Source organism: Neophocaena asiaeorientalis, unplaced genomic scaffold, assembly GCF_003031525.2.
Source record: "Neophocaena asiaeorientalis asiaeorientalis breed wild unplaced genomic scaffold, Neophocaena_asiaeorientalis_V1.1 scaffold190, whole genome shotgun sequence".
Taxonomy (NCBI): Eukaryota; Metazoa; Chordata; class Mammalia; order Artiodactyla; family Phocoenidae; genus Neophocaena; species Neophocaena asiaeorientalis.
The window spans coordinates 2826099-2848791 of NW_020175017.1; positions in this window are offsets into that span (position 1 = coordinate 2826099).

A 22693-nucleotide genomic window follows, 5' to 3' on the forward strand; every position below is an offset into this window, starting at 1 on the left:
AACAGTTACGGTATCACTTATATGTAGTATTTTTTAAAAAGATGAACTCATAGAAACAGAGTAGAAAAGTGGTTGACAAGAACTGAGAGGTGAGGGAAATAGAAGTTAGGAAAAGGATACAAACTTTCAGTGATGAGGAAAAAAAGGCACATATAAGAAGTTTAGCTTCCATTACCCTTTACTTTTTTTTGCTTCCCCAGAAAGATTATTTAAACATATTTATCATTTATTTTTCAATTTTTTAAATATAACATTGTGTAGCATACTACACATTCCATCTTGTTTTTTTCACTGCAGTACATTATGAAGAATACTGCATAGTATTATAAAAATGTGTAACTCATCTGGAAAATATCTTCATAGAAAGGTTTTTGAGGAAGTAATATACTTGAAATTGGTCTTTAGAACTGACAACTGTGAGTGGAAAAAAATGGAAGAGTCAAAGTCTAAGTATGTGGAGGTCAGTTAGAAAGGTACTACATTTGTCTAGATGAAAAGATGAAAAACTTGAAATAGGTAGAGATGGCTAGAAATGAAGAGGCACAAAGTTAGAGTAGATGGTTTTGGAAACTTATCAGATAGGGATAGTAAAAAAGAGACATTACCTAACATAATTTCAAGTTTGCAAAATAGGGTGACTGAGAGAATTATGGTGACATGAAAATGAGTGAGAAATGCATGAAACAGTACTTACTGAAATTAGAATATTATACATTCAACATTCAATTTTGAATCTATTTTGTTTTGTGATTACACCTGCCATATTGTCTAATGGTTTGTGAAAATGAAAGATAAGACTGGAGAAAAGTCAGACCTAGAGACATACAAATTCATTTTATTTACATAAAGGGAGAGATCAATACAAGAGATTGAAGAGAATGCCAATGAAAATAGTTCAGAGCATGGAGTAGACATAAAAAAATGAGAAAGAAATGAAAAACAATGTATCATAGAATCAAATGAGGCAAAAGAAGGAAGCAAGTATTAGACCGAAATATATTTCGGTCAATGTTTGAATGTAATGTACAATAAATTTTTAAATAATTTTTAGTCTATAGAAGTCAAGTGGCCATTTGGTATCAGTCGTGTTTGTATCCATTTGGAAGAAATATTCAGAAAATCATATTGTAGTTATATTGTACTTATTTATGTGAACATAGAGCATTTACTTGTCAAATGAGATTTATCCCCTTTGTAGTCATTTAAGGAACTTAAAATCCACGATGCTATAGAGCATATTTTACAAGGAAAGTTCTCACTTTATTTTTGTTTCTACATGAGTCTCATATGGAGGACAAACTGTTCCTACCGACATATGGAAAACTTGGTAATATATATCATAATAATTGGAAAAAGTCAAAATGAAACAGAAGGAATATGACACAAAAAGTTTTTTACCTATGTTTCACAGGGAGTGTAAAGTTGTAGCTGAGACAATTAGAAGTTTGTTACCTAGACATAAAATGCACAATGACTAAAAAGTACCTTTTAGAGTATAAATGCTGCATAGAAATTTGCAGTTAAATATATTACTAGTTTTCTTCCTAAATTTAATTCCAGAACTATAGTTCCTTGCAAATATGTATAACATGTTTAGATTAAGGTACAATTGTATTAGAAATATGTTCTGATTATTTTACTTAATACCTTAAAAACTTTGTTTTTATGCTAACATATTTATGATAATTCCATGGCATCAATAAAATAATAATGCCTTATCATGATTTAAATATAATGTAACTATATCCAAGACATTATATAAATTTCTGTGACTATATTTGTCTTATAGAATATAAGACTAAAAATTACTCAGCTTTCTAATTAACATGAATGTTCTCTGGAGCCTTGAGAATATTTTCCCAAATGATTTTTGCATATACAGCTACTTGCTCTATAATTATGAGGTTTGTTTCAATGAGTGGTACCTTTTAAAATTTGAAGTGCTGCTATAAAGCATGAAAAATACAGATCACAAAACTATTTGTTTATAAAAAGAAAATGGTATTATAAAAACATTTGAAACAACTATATATTTCATATTAATTTCATCTGTTGTATTTAAGTATCCACTTATTCAAAATTTTCAGTGTAAACTAAAGTTGTTAAGTGAAAAATATACAGTATCCTTTCTTAATGAAGGAAACATAAATGGTTGGTGAGGCTTAAAAACAATGTAGAAAAATAAAGCAGAAGGAGTAGCTTGAATAGCCAAAAAGTCTCTCGGCTGATATCCAGTATGAGACTTATATAAACCAGTCTTTGGCAGAGCATCCTTAGGTTGTTTGCATAATATTCATTGCGTTGAAGCTGAACCTCTAGATGCAGGAGTAAATTTTTCTTATGCATCTGCTGTAATGCACTGATGTTGAATAAGTTTTAATTTCTAAAAGTCATATAAATGTCTCTAGGTTAGAAGTAAACTGCTTGTCAGAAACAAAAAACACACATGAATATTACCTAGACTCAGTACAAATATAATATTTTTGAAGGATTTTAAACTGTGTCCACAAAATGCCTAATAAAATAGGTGTCCCCAAATCAGACCATAATAGAATAAAAATATGCAAGGTATTTGTCAACAATTAATGAGATATATAATTATAAATAAGGTTAAAGAATAATGTTCTGCATACAAAAGTACTTATGACCCATAATGAGTAGAAGACTGATATGAATTGAAACAGGTGAAAAATAATATAAAGAATAATACAGTATTTCAATGTTAGTCATAAATTAAGAATTTGTTCTGTTTTCATTGTATTATTACATTGTGAGTCTCATATGCTATAAATGGGGCTTCGCATGCAATTACAGGATAAAAAAGATTTTTGGTCTTATAATGAAACTGACAAATATCCATCAACTCTATTTCTTCAGTAAATTATTTTATCTGCTTCAATAGAAAACACACAAAAATATTTTAAGTTAAGTTTGGAGCATTTTCCCCAAATTATGTATTGTGGATCTCCTGCCCCACTGATGAATTAAGGTCAAATAACTTTGATATACTGCCTGCAGTAGCCCCCGTTTAGAAATTTGCAATGTATTATATTTGCATGTGAAAGGTCAGAGAATCTATGTTAAAAATCCTGTTCATTTTTTAAACATTGTGTTTAAACAGAATATAAACACAGAACCTCCATAAATGTTTCAAGAACTAGTTATTTGAATATAATTTGGAAAATATGGAGGTAGAAATTACCCATGTTTTAATTATCTTCTTAACCTGTAATGCCAAAACCATCCTAAGTTTTTGGCTAATTCTAGCTAAGGCTTTCCTGTACTTCAGAATGAACTTAGATCATCTATCTCCCTTTCCAAAAACTTGTGTTCTTTCTGACTCTATCATTTCTAGTCTTCTGATTATCTTTTCTAGATCTTTTTCTGTAGGCACTGAGTGCAACTGGTCAATTATTAATATTTTATGCAATTTGTTCTAGAGACTGTCCTCTCAAATGTATATATCTAGTTCCAGGAAACTCTTCTCTCAACTATTCAGTTTAAAATATTGTATGCTACATAACCTTATGCAAATATTGTATATTCTAATTTTATTATAATTACTTAGGATTTATATTATAAATTTTCAAAACACTAAGACATCTTTTGCTTTTTGATTTTGCTTTCCTGATTTGTGTACTGAACAAATATCCATAAAGCACTTAAAGCATTTTAGGAAAAAGGTACATTATAAGTAATAATTTGTGAAATAAAGCTCTTCATTTGTAGACTGTCAAGAAACACGTACTATAATTTATAATGTATTTATAAAAGACATATTATCCATTAAATTCACCTACTGATATTTACTAGGGTATACTTCAACAAATGAGAAAAAAATTCTCATGACCAGCGCATCTTAAAAGTGAAGACAGTTGAAACATGAGGGTGGGAAAAGTTCTGATACAAAGGAACAAAAGGAGAGAGAGAATATAGTAAGAAATACTCAGAAGTATAAATTTCATTTAAAATCGTGGCATTTTCAAGATATCAAAAAGTAAATTTCACTTTACAGTGCTTAACACAATTATTAGTAATTTTAAATTCAACGATTTTGGTTATCTTCTAACATATTTTTAATATCTCCTAAGTTATAACAAGCTTTAAATATATGCACCCACAGCTTTTGGGGAAAAAATAAACTTATGCTAGTAGAAAGATCCAGTTTGAAGGAACTTTCCCTTTAAATATTTCTTTGTAGATGTGTTTTTTTCCTTTTCTTTTAAAACTCCCTGTGGTAAAAATTTAACATGCTTCAGCTAGCAACACAGTTACTGAAAAAGATGTGTAAAACGTTTATCCTCAATGCACTATGGATGGAACATTGATCTTAAAGTCTCTGAGGAAAATATATAATGGGGTTCATGTAATTTAATTGGTTCTAAAGTTGATATCAGAATGTATAATCCACTTTTTAAATAAATGCCATGGGAATTTGAGTTTTAAAAGAAACATTTTATATTTAAAAAATTTATCCTACTGAACAACGTATTTTTTTTCTCTCTCTTAGATTCTGCTGCTTTCCATGGAAGTATTAAACTGTGTAAAATTAAACTATACAGTTGTCCCTCAGTATCTGCAGGGGATTGGTTCCAGAACCTCCCACAGGTACCAAAAACCACTGAAGCTCAACTCTTTTATATAAAATGGCATAGTATTTGCATATAACCTTCACATATTCTCCCATATACTTTAAATCATCTTGTATTGCTTTTTGAAACTTTTTGAAATAAAAAATTTTTTCTTGCTTTTATCCATGGCTGGTTAAATCTGCAGATGCAGAACCTGCAGATACAGAAGGCTGCCTTTATAATATTGAACTATATTTTACATATAGTTTGTATAATTTTTGTTTTCAATACTTAGGACAATTTACAATGAATTATCAGATTTTCTCTAAAAAATAAATGGTACTTGAATACAAAAAAATTAAAATTCAAAGAATTTGTCACATAAATTTTGGAGAATAAATAACATATATTTGATAAAACTCTAAACAGAAATATTAAAAATATTGTGATCTTCTGTTTATAAAACCAAATGCATGTAATAAAGTTGGCCAGAAAAATCAGGCACTAGCATAAGAAATGTCTCTTAATAATTTCTGCACTGATACCAGCAATGTGCCACAAACAGAACTTTGTACCTCTGATATTACTAAGAATTTTCGAAAGGAAAGACCAATTCCTTACAAACTAAGATAATTAATGATAATCAATTAGAGCAGCTATGGATGAAGTTCACCCTTCTTTTTTGTTTTTCAATTAGAAATGTTATTCCAAAAGAAATAACTATGATTTTTAATAATTTATCATTTGAAAGGTATATAACAAAAGTAAAATTTAGAAATATCAAACTTTTTAGAATATTTATATATCAAAATAATTTATTTGAAATTATATAACCATCCATATATGGAATTCTTAGTTATTCAAGAAAGATTATAACTGACAGTTTTTACAGTCCACTAGATTCTTACTGACTCAGCTTCAGGAAACATCATTTATATTTCTAGTATATATATATATAGTCACTAACCCTAAATAACTCACTATGCAGTGGGAGAGACAGGTTATATACAATGTGACACATGAAGACCTGTGGAATGAATGAAACATTATAGGGACATTTGCATTGTAGAAAATAATGGACTGGTTGGAAACCAAAAAGGTGCTATGATTTTGTAAAATAATAGAAAGTTTTCTGACCTTAAAGTAGAATTTCTTTTGTAGAAAAAGAATTGAGCCTACAGGACATATCTTGTCCTTTAATGAATAATGACCATAAAGACCTTAACAATCCCTTCAGCTTGACCAAACTTTAGACAGGCTTCTTCCTGACTCTAGGACCCTGATCCTATTTTTCCTAAATCCTTACTTTAGAAAACTTGCGATTGCAAGTTCTTTCTCTGCCCTTAGGTGATTTAACTCTTTTTAAAAGCTTCTTACCAATTTTATAACCCAGAACTGTCTTTTTCAAGGATCCTAGAGCCATCCCTTTGAAAAGTAATCCTCAAGGGAAGTAGTGCCCTATCTTTCAGTCTCTGTGGAAGAATAGGAACCTAACTTCAGAGGGTGTCTCACTCTAGACTGTAAAACTACCTCCTTCTTCAGGTAACTATCATGAAAATATGAGACAGTTTTTTTTTTTTTTTTGCGGTACGCGGGCCTCTCACTGTTGTGGCCTTTCCCATTGCGGAGCACAGGCTCCGGACGCGCAGGCTCAGTGGCCATGGCTCACGGGCCTAGCTGCTCCACGGCATGTGGGATCTTCCCGGACTGGGGCATGAACCCATGTCCTCTGCATCGACAGGCAGACTCTCAACCACTGCGCCACCAGGGAAGCCCGAGACAGTTTATTTTTATTGTGGGTAAAGACAATTAGCAAACACAGGTGGCCTATGATCCCTCCACCACAGCTCTTAATCGTCTCTCACCCTTTATTTCAGTGGAGCTGAATTTCCACAACTGGCTTATGCTCTCTTCCCTATTGCTGGCAATATTAAAATAAAATCAACTTCTCTTACCTTGCGTGGCACAATGTTTTCTTTAGCAATAGGATTAGCTAATAAAACAGTTTATTTTTATCGTGGGTAAAGACAATTAGCAAACACAGGTGGCCTATGATCCCTCCACCACAGCTCTTAATCGTCTCTCACCCTTTATTTCAGTGGAGCTGAATTTCCACAACTGGCTTATGCTCTCTTCCCTATTGCTGGCAATATTAAAATAAAATCAACTTCTGTTACCTTGCGTGGCACAATGTTTTCTTTAGCAATAGGATTAGCTAATAAAGTGCCAAATACTTTTCTTTATACATCATTTTAAACTATAAAGATGTCCAAAGCTTGAACAAGTTATGTCATAGCAAAGCAGAAATTAAAAGAATGAATATAAATCTTGGTAAAACTGTGCCATTATTTTGGCTTAATCCCTCTGTTAAAATTAATAATGGAGGAGAGATATACAAAGGAAGATAAAAGTATATTTTTAGACAAAGGCGATGACTGTAACCATTCATGTTTTTCTACTTATGCGTTTGTCTATTCAACAAATAGCTGTGTATACACAAAGATATAAAGTCCTTTACACACCTGAAGTCATTTTCCACTTAATATACAATCATACACAATAAGACACATTTAAATAATACTTTAAATCAGCAGATAAGTGAATAATACAGGTCACAACATTTGAAAGTTTCAGCACATGGCATTAGAATTTAGAAAAAAGATTTGTGAAAAAGTAGAAATTATTTGGGTCTTGAACTCTAAGAAGAAATTAGAAAAGTGGATAAAAGGGGAAAGTATATTCAAGAATACAAATTAAAAATTGTTTGAATTGAGGCTGACCACAGTGCATTTTATGTACTACCTAGAAGGAAGAAAGGGAATGAGGAGAGATTTTGGGAGTCTTTAAAGAAAGTGGGTTTAGTCACATATAGCAAAATATAAAAATATGTCTCCATAGGTAGACTTAAGGTATGGAATCAGATTAGTGTAGTGAGAGTGCTGGACTCTGTGATTGGGAAGGATAAGAGAGGGTAGAGTATAGTGAAGTGTGTTATATTTCAACTTCTGCAAGCATTACAGCATGCTCATTACCAAAATTTAGTTTAGAAAGGTTACCATACAGTTGACTTCATTTATGCATTTCACCTCCCCACACCCTTCTTACCCTCTGGTAACCACTACTCTGTTCTCTGTATGTATGTTTTTGTTTATTTGTTTTAACATATTCCACAAATGAGTTAAATCCTACAGTATTTGTCATTCTCTGTCTGATTTATTTAACTTAGTCTAATACCCTCAAGTTTTATCCATGTTGTCACAAATGAGAAGGTTTCATCTGTTTTTTTATGACTGAGAAGTATTCCATTATATACATACACCACATCTCCTTTATCCACTCATCTGTCAATGCTGATGGGCACTGAGGTTGTTTCCATATCTTGGCTCTTATAAATAATGCTGCAGTGAACTCGGGGGTGCACTTATCTTTTTAAATCATTGTTTTCATATTCTTCGAATGACCCCAGAGTAGAATAGCTGGATAGTGTGGTAGTTCAATTTTTAATTTTTTGAGGAATTTTAATGTTGTTTTCCATGGTGGCTGCACCAATTTACATTCCCATCTACAATTTATGAACATTCCATTTTCTTCCTCTCTAGCACTTGCTATTCTTGCCTTTTTGATAATAGCCACTCTAATGAGCATGAGGTAATATCTAATTATGGTTTTTGATTTGCATTTCCCTAATAATTAGTGATGTTGAATATATTTTCTTGTGCCTGTTGATATCTATATGCCTTTAGGAAAATGTCTATTCAGCTCCACTGCCCATTTTTTAATGGGGTTGTTTGCTTTTTGTTGTTGTTTAATTGTATGAGTTTTTAATATATTTTGTATAGTAACTCCTTATCTGATATATGATAAATATATGATATTTATCTTCTCCCATTTGATAGGTTGTCTTTTTGTTTTGTTGATAGTTTCCTTTGCGGTACAGAAGCTTTTTAGTTTGACGTAGTCCCATTCGTTAATTTTTGCTTTTGTTTCCCTTGCCAGAAAGATACTGCTAAGAAAGACAAAGAGCATATGTCAAAGAGCATACTTACTGCCTATGTTTTCTTCTAGGAGTTTTATGGTTTCAGGTGTTACATCTCAGCCTTTAATTCATTTTGGGTTGATTTTTGTGTATGGTGTAAGATAGTGATCTAATTTCATTATTTGCACGTGGCTATCCAGTTTCCCCAACACTTGTGCTAATTCTGGTTTTATTTGAGAATGGGCATTTTCCATCCTCCACTACCTCTGCCAGAGTTGTCACCTGATGCCCTCACCGTTGCTGCTTGTGCCTCTCAGTCATTGGTTCCTTGCTGCTGCTGGTTTTACTAGTGTCACCACCTTGGGTATTGGAAGGGTGGTCACCTCCCTTCTGTCTAGAGTCTCCTGGGTCTCAGGCTCCACCGCTGCAGGGGGAAAGAGAGGGTGGTAAGGGAGCCAGGTTACAGGAACCTCTGCCATGTCTGGGGTTGTCAGATTTGCAGGTGCCATTGCTGTGGGCAGGGGGCCTAGGGTTGTGGGTGCCTCCATGGCTGGAGGGATGTGGTCTCAGGCCCCACTTTCACTGTTGCCTGGTTCTCTGTAGGCATGGGTGCCCCTGTGGCCAGGAGGATGGAGTCATATGCACCACTTTGCCTGATGTTACCTGGTTCTCTGGGGCTGTGCCCTCAGCTGCTGAAGCTGGGTGGCTGGTACTTCAGGCACTGCCTCCACTTTCCCCTAGTTCTACCTCCTCTGTGTGTTCTAGCCACCCCCGCCTACACCTTTGGATGCACAGATGTGTGCAATTCTCTGGCATCCTGGTGTGTTTGGCGAATCTTTGTTGAATTATAGATGTTTTACTGGTTGTAGATTAAAGAGGAGAGACAAAGGGAGTGTCATTTGCCGTCATGATGCTGAGGTCACCCTTAGATTTCTTTTTATATGGGAAAATCAACCATTTATTTGTTATATATAATGTAAAAATTTCACCCAATTAGTCATTTTCTTTGAACTTTGCCTCTTTTAGTTTTTTGTTTTTGCTTTTGGTCATGCAGAAGTTTCTGTTTTATTTTTATATGGCATAAAAAATAAAACTGCAATAAAAATCACACCTAGATTTTGAGCCAGAACTTTAAAGCTTTCCCAACATTCAAGATATAAAGAAATATATCCAGGGTTTTGTCTATACTTTCAAATATATTTTGACATTCAGATCTTTGATCAAATTTGTTTCATTTAGCAGTGTAAGCAGTTATATTTTGATCCAATTGTCAAAATGGCTCTATAGTTTGTCCAAAACTTTTAGTAAAAAGATTTTTCCCAGTGATTTGAAATGCCACCTCTATTGTACAGTAAAGGTCCATGTACTTTTATTTGATGTTTTATTCTGTTATAAATATATAACATTACACAAGTCAGCATGATAATGTTTTAATTGTAAAGACTTTACAGTATGTTATTCTAGTTCCCCATATTTAATAGTATTTTCAGTTAATATTGAATGTTTATGTTTTCCATATGAGCTTTAGGATAAATTTGTCTAGCTCCAGAAAAAGAAATAGTTGGTGTTTTTATTGGTGTTGTTGTTGTAATCATTATTATTTTAATACTACTGAGTCAGTGTAAAAGTTTATCTGGATCAAAATTCTTTTGGGTTGTGTTTGATTATTTTGTGAGTGGAGCTAATCAAATTTAGGATATAAGTAACTTAATAAGTCCTCCACTATTTTAGTGTTGTGGTGCCATAATTCATAATATTTCCAGGTCTCCGTAATATAACCCATTTCTTCCCCCTACCATATTATCTTAAGAGATGGAAAACAAAATATGAATTGAGACTAAATTGGGTTACAAATCAAGAACTTTTCAAGAAACAAGAAATATATTTCTATTTCAGTTAGTACAACATTAAAAAGCTACTTTGTTGAAATAATTTTTTTTAGTATTCTGAAATATCAATAATAATGTACCCTAAGAAATCTGAAGAGTATAATATGATTTTTAATATAAAAGTACTGTGGGAAAAACATAAAATGTTAAGTATTATTACTATTCTGAATTCTTCAAACACTATGTACACTATGTCCTCCTAATTTATTAATGAAATGATACACTATTGAAATGATTTCATTTTTACTAATGCTTCACAAAATCATTGGATGATTATTCAAACCATCAGGCACAACTAGTTGCAGATGAGTGACCAAGCAGGAGTCTGACTCCATTTTTTGATGTTTACCTGCTAACAACTTTTAAGCATCCCCTATTCCCTGTGCCCATATCCGGGCAAGCTAATAAGAAATCCTCAGTGCTCTGTCTTTTGTTATCTGCAGGAAATTCAAACCACACAAGCTCCCACCTCACCCCTGTCCCACCCTAACCACAATAAAAACTCCTGAGCCAGTCTCCTTTCTTGGCTCTCTCGAGACATTTAAGACCTCCCTGAGAGCCCTGCCCTGGGAGCAATCATCACTCTCCACATCTGAACCAAATTTTAGTGGAAGTGCCCCCTGCTTTTTCAGGGTGACTTTAACAGGGCTTGACTTATTGAGGAAGACAACCCAAGAGCTATATGCTTGGTAAATAACCAGAAAATTGATTTTCCTCTTTAATTATCTGGGTCTCATATAATGTTTAAAAAGTAATTTACACAATACTTAGTATCATTTTTAATATATTGCATGGAAGTAAATAGGTCCCAATAAAGTAAGCTAAGAATAAAAAAACTGTACAATTTAGAAAACATGAAGATGTATTTTCTACTAATTTTGAATATATAAGATATTAAAATATTTATGCATACATAAATACCTTAATTTATTTAAATAACTTTAAACTAACGTTAAAGTACTTAAAGCAATTCACATCTAATAATCAACCTTTCATTAACATAATGATTTCCGTCACATACTATTATGTGTTTTTGTCTTCATAATGCAAAAAAAGTAATGACTATTTCTATGATATGTATCTCTGGCTGCAAGAAAATTTACTGAATATAATGGCTTCCTTTTTTATGGAAATATTCCTTTCTGAGGTTTATGGAATGGTAATAACAATTACTGGGTATGATGTTCTTTTATAAAACTCGCAGTGTCTTTGAAAAAGCCAACATTTTTATCTGTTTAAGTATTGAAATAATAGTGTCCCTTTACATTAAAAAAAACCTGTAAATTGCTGTTCTCAGAATACTTTTGGAGTTTTGTGCAGATAGAATATGTCTTTATGTATTAAAATTTTCTTCTTTATGAAAATGTTAGTTGCAGCACATACTAGATAACAAGGTTTGGAATCATAAAAAATCCAAGTTAAGTGATAAGTATCTAGAAAGATTTAAGTACTCTAGAGGAAAGGATTTTTAACTTAAATGCCAGGTAAGTTTCTTTTAATATTCTATTTCACTGTTATTCATTTATATATATTTTTTTAATTTTAAAAGACAGATATAGAAATTCTAGAGTTGGAAAATTTATTTGAAAAAGTTCTTTTCACAGGATACAACAATGTGCGTTTTGACCACAGGGTAAAAATCTTCCTTTTGTTATTTTTACATTAAGAAAGATCAGAATTCTTACAACCTCCATGGACAGATGGCTTCTAGTTCTGGTTAGCAATGCACCACTTTCAAAACTTAAGTACACAGACTTGAGCATAAATATTCTGCATTGGGTTCTCATCCCAGGCAGGCAGAAAGATAGATTAGTATAACAGATTAAAAAAAAAAAAAAAAAGTTTTGCTACAAGTTTGCTTAGCAGATGGTAGTTACTATAGACTGAGTTTTTGTGTCCCCTTCTAATTTATACGTTAAAAACCTAACTCCTGATTTGATAGCATTTGGAGGGGGTTGGGGTGGGCGGAGATAACGTGGAGCCTCTGATTAATGAGATTAGTGTCTTATAAAAGAGACCCCAGAGAGCTCCTTCACTCATTCCTCCATGTGAGGACATAGCAAGAAGTTGGCCATCTATGAACTAGGAAGTGGTTCTTAACCAGACAGTGAATCTCAGCACCTTCATCTTAGACTGCCTAGAACTGTGAGAAATAAATTTCTGTGGCTTGTAAGCCATCCAGCCTATGGTATTTGTGTTACAGCAGCCCAAATAGGCAGGACAGTAATTGCTGCCAGAAGTAGGTGCTGCTGTAACGAACAACTAAAAATGTGGAAGTGCCTTTGGAACTGAGTAATGGATAGAAGTTGGAAAAGTTTTCAGGTGCAGGCTAAGAAAGTCTACATTGCTGTGCACTTTGAACAGACAGTTAAAAGTGATTCTGGTAAAGGTTAAGAATGAAAAAGCAGAGCTCTAGAGAAAGCCTCAATCTTCTTAGAAAAAACCTAAGTAATCAAAAACAGAATGTTAGTAGAAACGTGTGTCATAAAGTCCCCATTGATGAGGTCTCAGATGGAAATAGAGATATTTGAAACTGCAGAACACGTTACCCTTGTTGTAAAGTGACAAAGAACTTGACTGAATTGTGTTCATATTCTAGTGTTTATGGAAGGTAGAACTTGTGAGCAAGTGATGAAATTGTATATTTAGCTGAGGAGATCTCTAAGCAAAATGTTGAAGGTGTGACTTGGCTCCCCCTGACTGCTCACAGTAAAAAGTGAGCAGAGAGAAATGACTTAATGATGAAGTTGCTGAGCAAAAGGGAAGTAGAACCTAAAGATTTGGAAAATTCTCAGCCTATCCATATTGAAAAAATGAGAACAATAAGGGTATGGTCAAGCTACTCTTTGATAAAAAGATTAATGTGGATCAGCCATCTCAACAGAAGCCAGGAGCTATTTTCCAAGACAATGGAAGAGTGACTCTGAAGGCAGTTCAGGGAGCATCAAGTTTGCCACTCTAAGTATAGGTCTAGAGTGCAAGGGCTTAGAGGGACAGGGTGGTTTCAAAGGAGGGAGTGCATCTCCAGTTCAGGTAGACCAGGATGGCTCCACCTGGTGCCCCACAGGTGGGATCCACAGAAGAAGAGACTTGGAATGCAGCCAGCGAAACTATGACGGCATGGCTGTTTTTACACAGATTTCAAAGGATGGGGCCACATATCAGAGCCACGGACTCCAGATCCCAGTCTAGCGCCAGAGAACTGTGAGCATGGAACCATTTTTACTCTCTTACCAGAGTTGGAAATTTTTATTTTTAAAGAGCCAGATATTAAATATTTTGGTTTGGCATCTATATCTTTACCACAACCGTATGAGTCTGGCATTGTAGTGAAAAGCAGCCTTTGACAATAAGTCAATGATTATTCATGGCTGTATTCTAATAAGAATTTATTTATTGAAATTTAAATACTATCCCTGATATTTGAAAATTATTAAAATTTCACATCATAAAATCTTACTTTTTTTTTCTTTTTTTTTTTAAATCTTTATTAGAGTATAATTGATTTACAATGGTGTGTTAGTTTCTGCTTTATAACAAAGTGAATCAGTTATACATATGTTCCCATATCTCTTCCCTCTTGTGTCTCCACACTGTAGCTTGCTGGTCGTTGAGTGAAGCTGGCTGCTGGTGTTAAGATGGAGATCTCTAGGAGATTTTCACCATTTGATATTATGTGGAGCTCGGAGGTCTCTTGTGGACCACTTTCCTTACGTTGGCTCTCCCATCTCAGAGGCACAGCACTGACTCCTGGGTGAAACACTAAGAGCCTTTCATCCACATGGCTCAGAATAAAGGAGAGAAAGAGTAGAAATAAAGAATTAGTAGAAGTAGAAAGAAAGGAAGAAAGAAGGGAGGGAGGGAGGGAGGAAGGAGGGACAGAAGGAAGAAAAGAAAGGATATAAAGTAAAATAAAATAAAGTAGGATAAAATATAATAAAGTTATTAAAATAAAAAATAATTATTAGGAGGAAAAGAAAAGAAAAGGACGGATAGAACCCTAGGACAAATGGTGGAAGCAAAGCTATACAGACAAAATCTCACACAGAAGCATACACATACACACTCACAACATGAGGAAAAGGGTAGAAAATCATAAATCTTGCTATCAAAGTCCACCTCGTCCATTTGGGATGATTCGTTGTCTATTCAGGTATTCCACAGATGCAGGGTACATCAAGTTGATTGTGGAGCTTTAATACGCTGCTTCTGAGGCTACTGGGAGAGATTTCCCTTTCTCTTCTTTGTTTTCATAGCTCCCAGGGATCAGTTTTGGATTGGGCCCCGCCTCTGCGTGTAGGTCGCTGGATGGCGTCTGTTCTTCGCTCAGACAGGACGGGGTTAAAGGAGCCGCTGACTCGGGTGCTCTGGCTCACTCAGGCCGGGGGGAAGGAGGGGCACGGAGTGTGGGGCGAGTCTGTGGCGGCAGAGGCCGGCGTGATGTTGCACCAGCGTGAGCCGCGCCATGCGTTCTCCCGAGGGAGTTGTCCCTGGATCCCGGGACCCTGGCAGTGGCGGGCTGCACAGGCTCCCTAGAAGGGAGGTGTGGAGAGTGACCTGTGCTCGCACACAGGCTTCTTGGTGGCGGCAGCAGCAGCCTTAGCGTCTCATGCCCATCTCTGGGGTCCGCGCTTTTAGCCGCGGCTCACACCCATCTCTGGAGCTCTTTTAAGCAGTGCTCTTAATCCCCTCTCCTCGCACACCAGGCAACAAAGAGGGCAGAAAAAGTCTCTTGCCTCTTCGGCAGGTCCAGACATTTTCCCGGAATCCCTCCCGGCTAGTCATGGCGCACTAACCCCCTGCAGGCTGTGTTCATGCTGCCAATGCCAGTCCTCTCCCGACGCTCCGACAGAAGCCGAATCCTCAATTCCCAGCCCCGCCCACCCCAGCGGTTGAGCAGACATGCCTCTCGGGCTGGTGAGTGCCGCTCGGACCTGATCCTCTGTGTGGGAATCTCCCCGCTTTTCCCTCCGCACCCCTGTTGCTTTGCTCTCCTCCGCGGCCCCAAAGCTTTCCCCCTCCACCGCCCGCAGTCTCCGCCTGCGAAGGGGCTTCCTAGTGTGTGGAAACCTTTCCTCCTTTACAACTCCCTCCTGCTGGTGCAGGTACCGTCCCTATCATTTTGTCTCTGTTTATTCTTTTTTCTTTTGCCCTACCCAGGTACATGGGGAGTTTCTTGCCTTTTGGGAGGTCTGAGGTCTTCTGCCAGCGTTCGGTAGGTGTTCTGTAGGAGTTGTTCCACGTGTAGATGTATTTCTGGTGTATCTGTGGGGAGGAAGGTGATCTCTGCACCTTACTCTTCCGCCATCTTCCCGGAAGCCCTTACTTTGTTTTTCAACCTTTTAATTATATCAAACCAGTTTAGACTGTGAGCCAAGTAAAAATAGGTGGCTAGCCAGATTTGGCACCAGGGCTGTAATTTGCTGACCCCAGCTTTAACACATAGTTCTCAACCCTGTGTCATATTAAAATCAGCTAGGGACTTCCAAGATACATAGATACTTGGGCTCCCAAACCAATTACATCGTTAATTCAGGGGGAGTGAGGTACAGGTATTTACATGATTTTAAAACTCTCCTGGGTGTTGAGCCAGGGTGTTGACAGAGAGTTAATCTTTTTTGCCATTTTGCAAACATTCGCCCTAACCATCACTCTTTTGGAGTCATTTGGCTTTCCTTGAATAGAGAAGTTTTGCAACAATCAATTTTTTTGCATTTTCTTTTTTTATTCAAGATTTTGTTTTTGACATATCTACTTGTTGATACATATAGCAGATATTCATTTATTTTATTTTTAACAGCTTTATTGAAGTAAAATTGATATATTAAAAAACTGCACATATATAATGCATAAAATTTGATGAGTTAGACATAGGAATACACCTGTGAAACTGTCACCACAATCAGGTAAGAGACATATTCATCACCTCCAAAAGTTTCCTTTTGCCTTTTTGTGTGTGAGAGATGAGAACATTTAACGTGAAACCTATCTTCAACAAATGTTTAAGTGCACAAAATCGTATTTTTAACTTTAGGTGCTGTGTTATACAACAGATCTCTAGAAATTATTTCATCTTGCACAACTGAAAAGTTATACCCATAGAATAATAATTTACTATTTCCACTATCCCCCGGCCTTTGAAAACAGCCTTTCTATTCTCTGCTTTAATGAGTGTGTTTATTTAAGATATCTCATATAAGTGGAATCGTGCAGTATGTGTCCTTCTGTGACTGGTCAACTCAAAATGGATTAAAGCCTTAAATGTAAGACCTGCAGCGATTAATTTTTGTGAGCTTCATTGTATTATATTCTTTCCAGTATATATATATAAAGTATACATATATACATATATATATTAGAGAGTTTTTTGGTTTTGCTTTTTTCTTTGTAAATTTTATCCCAATACTTTTTAAATATATAAATTTATTTATTATTTATTTATTTATTTTTGGCTGCGTTGGGTCTCCATTGCTGCAGGCAGGCTTTCTCTAGCTGCGGTGAGAGGGGGCTACTCTTCATTGTGATGCACGGGCTTCCCATTGCGGTGGCTTCTCGGTGCGGAACACAGGATCTAGGCACGCGGGCTTCACTAGTTGTGGTATGCAGGCTCAGTAGTTGTGGCTCGCAGGCTTAGTTGCTCTGCAGCACATTGGGTCTTCCCAGACCAGGGCTCAAACCCGTGTCCCCTGCATTGGCAGGAGGATTTTTAACCACTGCGCCACCAGGGAACTACCCCCTAATACTTTTTACTTTTGAACAATTTCTCAAAATTTGACTCTGCTGATGCCATTCATCCTGTTTTTCTTCATTGTTTTTGACTCATTTTTCTCATAACACTTTGTTATTTCTTTGTTTTTGACTCATTATTTTTCTCATAACACTTTGTCATTTCTTCAGATTATAGGTATAGGTATTCTAGACTGTTTAGTTTGTATTCAGTGTTCAGTCTTCATTTTTTATCCAGTTTTCATTACATTATGTAAGATAAAGGGCCATAGAAGAAGAAATATTAAATAAAATAATTGTGAAAGAAATGTGTGTTTTACTTGTTTAGCAAGCTACTTATTCTTTTCGTTTTATGTTTGAAAATTAGTCCAAAAGAATTTCTCTAATACGTATTGTATGTATACAACAAAACAGAGAGCAACAAACATGACTAGGAATATTTTTAGATACAATTATAAAAGAATACCACAGATATAGAAATATGAAGTAATTTTGCAAACAACAAAATAGTTACTTTCTAAAATTTGCTTTGGTCTCTCCTGGTAAATCACTTTTGAAAGTGAAGTTTTCTCTGACATTTTCCCTACTATTCTCATGCTGTAAAATATTTTTTAAAAGCAGGTATGGGGCTTCCCTGGTGGCGCAGTGGTTGCGAGTCTGCCTGCCGATGCAGGGGACGCGGGTTCGTGCCCCGGTCCGGGAAGATCCCACATGCCACGGAGCGGCTGGGCCTGTGAGCCATTGCCACTGAGCCTGCACGTCCGGAGTCTGTGCCCCGCAACGGGAGAGGCCACAACAGTGAGAGGCCCACGTACCGCCAAAATAAAAAAAGAGTTCTCCTTCCCTTGCTGTGTGGGAAGTTATGCTTCAACTCTACTCTTTATCAAACCTAAGAAAGTTCTCCACATGTTTAAGAGTGAAGTTAGGTTGGACCAATCCAGATAATACAGGATAATCTCCCTGCCTCAACGTTCATAATCATAATCATATTTTAAAATGCCATTTTTCCATATAATGAAACATATTCACAGATTCCATGGACATCTTTGGGAGGCCATTATGTTGACTACAACAAACATATTCAAGAAAAGAAATTGAAAAAATGTTCAAAAGTAGAATCAAAGGAGGTGAATACAATACACAGAGGCATGAATAGATAATATGTGTGTATATGAGTAACTGTTAATTACTTCTTTTATTTCTGACTCCTACCAGATATTTCTATATATGTTATTTCAACAAACCAATCTTATGAATTAGTCCATGCTTTAATGGAAAATTTTAAAGTATTATGGTTAAAAATATTCATGTTTTTAAAAATTCCAGTTAATATTGCTTCATATCATATACCAGTTTCTCATTAATTAGCTTTTAACTCGTAGACATCATCTAGCAATTTCTTTTAGACTTGTGTATTAATCAAAGTTATTTTAGTTGTAAACAGCAAAACTAAGTCTGGACATTTTAAGTATAAAAATGTAACTTTTGGAGTAAAAATAGCATAATTTACAGAATCAAAGGAACAATTGAAAGCTAAACCTTCAGAAGGGCAAGTACCAGGGAAGATTCTGGGACCTGAGAAACAAGAATGTCCATGGATCTCCTCTTGAGAGGGCTCTCAATAATAAGATTTAGATTCAAGCCCTCTAGGGTTATGTTTCTCTTTTTCCTATTTTAAAATTCTGGGACAGAGCCTATGATTGACCAAACTTGAATCACACATTTATTTTCCCCTTAACCATGGACATGGGAAAGCAAAATCATGGGTGCAAACTCGCTCAGTGGAGGTCCACTCATGTGCATTGAGGGACATATCCAGATAAGAAACACTTCACTACAAGCCAAATAATCACTTCAAAAAATGCCTGGCATAACCTGCATTGAATAAAATACCTGCATGAATTATCAGCCAGGTATAATTTCAGACATAAATAGCTTTTAAAACTTCATTCATCACTTAAATATTCATTGGTATGAGTAAACAGTGCTATTTTGAAAATAAATTTAACCTACAATAAAAAGGATGCACTGTTACAAATTTGGAAATGCAGAGTAAATTTCCTAGATTTATGGAACCAAGTCAGATTGTCTACTTATGTCTTTAGAGAGGTCTATTTCTACATTTTATTTTCCTGTTAAATATTCCTGTTAAATATTGCCCCTTCAATGCTACACTAAAAATGACACTATAACTTATATAAAACTCATATTCTAAGAAGTAGACATGACAAACCAAAGAAATCTGACCACCTAGTTTATATTTTCTCTATTTTGTTGTCCAAAGGCATGGTTAATATGATCTGATAAGAAATATTCCTTAAGGTACTCCATAAAACGAAAAAGCAAGCAATGTTATTAGTCAAGAAAATATATGAAGATAATGGCAATATTTTATTTCTTATTATATTAAAGCCTATCCCTTTTATTTTCGGTACCAACATCCAACTTCCCATACTGGCCATCCGGATAAAGTAAGTGACATTCTATAAGGGATTGACAAACTCTGCTGCAGATAGTGCATATACTTTCCTTGAAGAATACTTCACATTCTTTATACTGTGCCATATGTTTTCCATCTCGCTGACAATTACTGCATTAATGGAGAATGAAGTATACTTATCTGAAAATATCCATCTACCTTTAAGTCATTACTGGAGATTACGGGCAAAATTAAAAAGACACACAGTTTCTGAAAAGCCAAACACATTTTTCTACATGACGTAAAATGCTTTAATTAACTTTTATTTTCTTTTGATACCCAGACCTTTTATAAAAGAGAATTCCTGGGAATTTAGTTATCTTCATAGACACTAATGCTTTATTTATGTATTTTATTTGACAAGCCTTTGCTCTGTGCCAGGTGCTATTCTAAGTGTTTCTTATGTATGAGGTAGTCGTCTTATATCTATTCCATAGGTGAGAAAATTAATGCACCAAGAGTTTAAGTGATTTGCCGAAGTGCCAAAAAAAATGTCATAGCCATTTATATAGAGGTATAAGACACAAATTAAACTATGTCTGAAAAAGCTATGAGGAGTGAGAGTTAAATATCTTTGTTCAATTCATTTATACTCCACTCTAGGCAAATTATTTTAACTTATGTAATATTTTTAGTATTGTAGTGAATTGTTATCCTTACTGAGATATTCCACTAAAAATAAATATATCACAGTATTAAACCTCTACTACAGGGCTTCCCTGGTGGCACAGTGGTTGTGAGTCCGCCTGCCAATGCAGGGCACACGGGTTCGTGCCCCGGTCCGGGAAGATCCCACATGCCGCGGAGCGGCTGGGCCCGTGAGCCATGGCCGCTGAGCCTGCGCGTCCGGAGCCTGTGCTCCGCAAGGGGAGAGGCCACAACAGTGAGAGGCCCGCGTACCACACAGAAAAAACAAACAAACAAACAAAAAAGACCTCTACTACATTTTTATTATAACAGTGCAAAATACTGATTCCTTTTTATGGTAATAAATATAATTTCCTTCCTTCCTATAATAAAAAAGTACTGCCATTAACAACTGTCATTGAAAAAAAATGTTACATATTTAAATATTTATTTTATTTTTTTAACATCTTTATTGGAGTATAATTGCTTTACATTTGTGTGCTAGTTTCTGCTTTATAACAAAGTGAATCAGTTATACCTATGTTCCCATGTTTCTTCCCTCTTGTGTCTCCCTCCCTTCCACCCTCCCTATCCCACCCCTCTATGTGGTCACAAAGCACCAAGCTGATCTCCCTGTGCTATGCGGCTGCTTCCCACTATCTATTTTATATTTGGTAGTGTATATATGTCCATGCCACGCTCTCACTTTGTCACAGCTTACCCTTCCCCCTCCCCATATCCTCAAGTCCATTCTCTAGTAGGTCTGTGTCTTTATTCCCGTCTTGCCCCTAGTTTCTTCATGACATTTTTTTCCCCCTTAGATTCCATATATATGTGTTAGCATATGGTATTTGTTTTTGTCTTTCTGACTTACTTCACTCTGTGTGACAGACTCTAGGTCCATCCACCTGACTACAAATAACTCAATTTCATTTCTTTTTATGGCTGAGTAATATTCCATTGTATATATGTGCCACATCTTCTTTATCCATTCATTTGTCAATGGACACTTAGGTTGCTTCCACGTCCTGGCTATTGTAAATAGAGCTGCAATGAACACTTTGGTACATGACTCTTTTTGAATTATGGTTTTCTCAGGGTATATGCCCAGTAGTGGGATTGCTGGGTCATATGGTAGTTCTATTTTTAGTTTTGTAAGGAACCTCCGTACTGTTCTCCATAGTGGTTGTATCAATTTACATTCCCACCAACAGTGCAAGAGGGTTCCCTTTTCTCTTAAATGTTACTTTAATTAAAATTCTTTTGGATACATAGCTCAGTGACCACGAACTCAGTGTTAAACTTTTTCTTGCTTTTAAGTCTTTATTTTTTCTTTAATGTAGGCAACTACATACCTAGATATAGTTTTGCTTTTTTCTTTTTCTTTTTAAAGAGTTCAGTGATTATTTCCAAATGTATTAATGTTTCAAGACCAAGAAATATAGAGTACTTAAAATGTTCTCTGTTCGGTTGTATTACCAAGAAACTGAATTCCTATTTCTCAACATCACCATAAGCATTCTAAACTTTCCAATACTTATTCATAAAATTTATCCATTGTCTGATGAAAATGTGATTGTGTGCCTTTAGCATGTGAAGGCTTTGCATTATTAGTCCAACTTAAACAACTTTTAAAATAAAGCTTTGTCCATCCCTTGGGATGGATAAAGGCAATATGTTGTATAAAAACAGCAAATTTTCTGTGTGCTATTGTTAGAATGATACACTCTTGAAACTTCTAATACTTTCTTTCATTAAACATTATTGTATGGAATCTGTTTTTCTCCTCTTCTTATCACTAGAATTCAATATCCTTCACAAGAAAACATTTTCAATTCCAACCATGCAATTAATAACATGCGAGAGCAGAGCTCAATAGATGTCGGAGTTATAAAAAATAGACACCTTGAAATCTCTAATTAAATAAAGCTAGCATAATTTGCCAACAGAAATACTGAATTCTAATTTTGCCAAGGGGTAGCTTTAGGGCATCATTTAATCCAATAGATTGCCATCCAAACAGCTATCAAATCAAAGGCTATTAGCTAAATACTCAGTAGGAAACTGAAAGTTTGAAAAGTTTCCTAAAACACCCCTGAGGTGAAGACTGATGATTATTTTATCTAAACAAATATGAGTGAGATTTATTTTCCTTTAGTGTCTTTGTGACCAGAACATTAAGGGCTATTGATTCATTACTCTGTGGTTTGTTTTCAGTATGAGAAAGCTAGGGTGAGAAAAATTTCTAGAGAAAGAATTTAACTTCGCTTGAAATTCTATTACACTTCCAGATAACAAAATTTTTTACCCAGGACTCATTCGGTAAATGTACTCATTATGTAAATCACTGAATTAAGGCATTTTTTAACCCTTATTTTACCAAAAAATAAACTTTTCTCATTCAGTAAGCAATCTTGAGTGAAAA